Raw genomic sequence first — 734 nt, forward strand, 5'->3', positions numbered from 1 at the left:
AGCGGCAGCCCCGAGGCGGAGCGGGTTGAGGACAGACGGAGCCGTCGGGGCACAACGGAGGCTTCGCTTCTCCCGCTGCTCTCCGCCGGGACCGCCCCGTCGGGGCTCTCGGGGAGCGGCTCTTCTCTATTTGAGGAAACTTCGGTTTGGGAGACCTTTTGGGCTGCGTACGAGCAGCATTCAGAGCTTTTTCTTTTTCCTTCCCCCCCCACCCCCTTTTTTTTCCCCCCTCTTTTCCGTTATTTTTCATTTCTCAACGAAGCTGGGATTTACGGAGGCGGACAACTGCTATTCCTCAGAGGACGCTTTGGGAAAGCAGAGTTTCATTGATTTATGCGTTGTTTATCTGGTTTGGAGTGGGCGGGTGGGGGGGGGGGGGGGGAAGGGGGGGGGGGGGCTGCTTGCACTCAGTTCTCCATGGGCTGTGCACTCCTCGATGGGCCGGGGAAGAGGGTTCCCTCTCCCCCAGCCCCTCGAGGGGTGCACAGCCTCCGATGTGGTGGTGGGCAGCAGAGGGCTGTGTTCCTATAGAAACAGCGTGATGGCACCAATATAAAACCACTGTACTGTGGTGAAGAGCATCCCCTGGTGCAAAGGGGAGAAGGATCCGCTGGCTGCCCTAATGTGGGATGGCATGGGGTGACATGGGGTGATGCCTTGACCTTTGTGCCCAGAGAGATGCTAACTCCATTCCCAACCTGCAGCGTTGTGCCGGGGGGGGGGGGGGGGGGGGG

The 734-nt window shown here is 60.2% G+C and overlaps 1 protein-coding gene across 1 annotated transcript in view; it reads left to right on the plus strand.

The window, feature by feature from the left end:
• Positions 1-734, plus strand: part of LOC122190617 (zinc finger protein ZIC 5-like) — a gene marked incomplete at its 5' end in the record, with an annotated part of 2,066 nt that overhangs the window by 506 nt on the left and 826 nt on the right. The gene's annotated exons all lie outside the window — the stretch shown is intronic.

This window comes from Lagopus leucura, unplaced genomic scaffold, assembly GCF_019238085.1.
Source record: "Lagopus leucura isolate 7727_CA_CO unplaced genomic scaffold, USGS_WTPT01 33097-0_obj-0_obj, whole genome shotgun sequence".
In the NCBI taxonomy this organism is placed as follows: Eukaryota; Metazoa; Chordata; class Aves; order Galliformes; family Phasianidae; genus Lagopus; species Lagopus leucura.